Source organism: Primulina eburnea, chromosome 1 (assembly GCF_022965805.1).
Source record: "Primulina eburnea isolate SZY01 chromosome 1, ASM2296580v1, whole genome shotgun sequence".
In the NCBI taxonomy this organism is placed as follows: Eukaryota; Viridiplantae; Streptophyta; class Magnoliopsida; order Lamiales; family Gesneriaceae; genus Primulina; species Primulina eburnea.
In genome coordinates, this window is record NC_133101.1 from 59,186,966 (window position 1) to 59,189,271 (window position 2,306).

Below are 2,306 nucleotides of genomic sequence, written 5' to 3' on the forward strand. Positions count from 1 at the left end.
GGTTAAAAAGTTTTGATTTTCTTCGTTGCCTAGATTTTTTTTTTTTTTTTTTTGACAAGCGTTGCCTAGATTTTTTAAAACATCAAAAAAAAATCTTTAATTTTTCGTTAAAAACTATACTCGAAAACATTATTTTTAAAATATTTTACAAAAATATTATCCAAACACATATGTTAAGTTTTTTAATTATAAAATATTAAAATATTTTTAAATTACTTTCCCAACTCATCCCATAGTATTTATAATTCAATTGAGATTAACGTTAAGAGATGATAATCTCTATTCAATTTTTTTTAAATTATTCCACTACTCATTAAATTAAAATATTAAATACTATATATGTACATATAATTTGATTTGTTAATTATTAACGTTAGTGCGTCTAATGATTAATATCTCTAGTTCGATGAGGAGGGAGAGATTAATGTATTATTAGGTAATTTATTTACTAATCTATTAAGTTTGAACATTAAAAATTAATAACAAATTGATAAAAATGATTTCACAAAAACTCTTATGATACATTCTCACAGATTAATTTTATGAGACAAATATTCTATTTAAGTTATCAATGAAAAAAATTGTTAATACGAGCGGTGACTGCAGAGCCATTTTTTTTCAAAAAAATGGCTCTAGACTAATCCAACGAATTATATCTTTGTATTTATTATTTAATTTGCATTTGTTATTTATATTTAAAAAATGAAATTACATATTAAAAAAGGTTTAATATTTTAATATTAGTATTTAGTTTCTGGCTGCAGTCTTCTCTCAATAAATACCAGCCCTTCTCCAGTCTATCCAGTATCGACAATCCTTAGCAGAATTCATCGCCACCCTTCTTTTCCTCTACGTAAGTGTGTTGACGGTTATCGGATACTGTAGGCAGTCGGACACTGCAAACGGCGGCGATGAGTGCGGAGGCGTCGGGATCCTAGGCATTGCATGGGCCTTCGGCGGCATGATTTTCATACTTGTGTACTGCACCGCCGGAATCTCTGGTACGCCGCCCTGGCTCCAAGCCTCCAACAAACACCCTTTCCAACGTTCCATTACCTTAGTCAATTAATCGTTGTTGATCTTCAGGAGGGCGCATCAACCCAGCGGTGACGTTTGGGCTGTTCCTGGGTCGAAAAGTGTCCCTTATCAGAGCGGTATTGTACATGGTGGCACAGTGTTTGGGGGCGATCTGCGGCGTGGGGCTGGTCAAATCATTCCAGAAACTTACTACAAACAAGTATGGCAGCGGGGCAAACGTGTTCGCCCCGGGAATTAACAAGGGGGTGGGATTGGGAGCTGAAATTATTGGGACCTTCGTGTTGGTGTACAGTACTGTGTTCTCTGCCACGGATCCCAAGCGAAGCGCTCGCGATTCCAATGTCCCTGTAAGCATCTAATCTAATCTACTCACGGCATTTCCGCTAGTCCTTGGTTTTGTGAATAATTAATTAATGCTAATAATATAATAATGCACAATTTATTTCATACTGCACAAATTAATTAAGGATTAGGTAACCTGAAGTCTGCTTTTTTTTAAAAAAAAACTTTTATTACTCTTAGGAAGTTATAACCGTGATGTTACTGATATAAGTAAAAATTACGTTAAAAATATCGAAACAAATATAATTTTGATAAAACATAAATTCATAATTTACACTGTTGATTATATATTTACACATATCTATCGAACAATATCTCTTAATATTCAATAACCTGCAAATTAATTCATATTCCACCTAGTATTTCTAATAATATATATACTTTGATAAAACTTCAAAAATATGATTATCCTTCTGTATAAATAATTAAAGTCACGTTGAATTAATAGGTGAACGTTGGCTCCACTTCCAATTGGATTCTCCGTTTTCATGGTTCACCTGGCCACCATCCCTGTCACCGGCACCGGCATCAACCCCGCCAGAAGCATCGACGCCGCCGTACGTAATCTACAATAAGGATAATAAGGCCTGGGATGACCGCGTAATTTCACTTTCCCTTTAATTTTATTCACACACACACATATATAAAAGAATTAAGAAAATTGGTGTAATTGATTTGATGCATGCAGTGGATTTTCTGGGTGGGGCCTTTCATTGGAGCTGCGATAGCTGCGCAGCCTGCGCTGTACCATGAACACATACTGAGAGCTTCAGCTCTCAAGGCTTTGGGATCATTCAGGAGAAATGCTTTGTCGTCACAGTTGTATGAAAAAAAAGTGGTTATATTTCAGATCTATAATTATTTTGAAAAGTAATATTGATATTTTTTCATGAGTTCAGTCGGTCGTGAGACCATCTTACAACAAT

At 34.5% G+C, this 2,306-nt stretch overlaps 1 pseudogene; it reads left to right on the plus strand.

Moving 5' to 3' along the window:
* The first annotated feature begins 829 nt into the window (after window positions 1-829).
* On the plus strand, window positions 830-2,306 carry LOC140813227 (aquaporin PIP2-1-like; annotated as a pseudogene).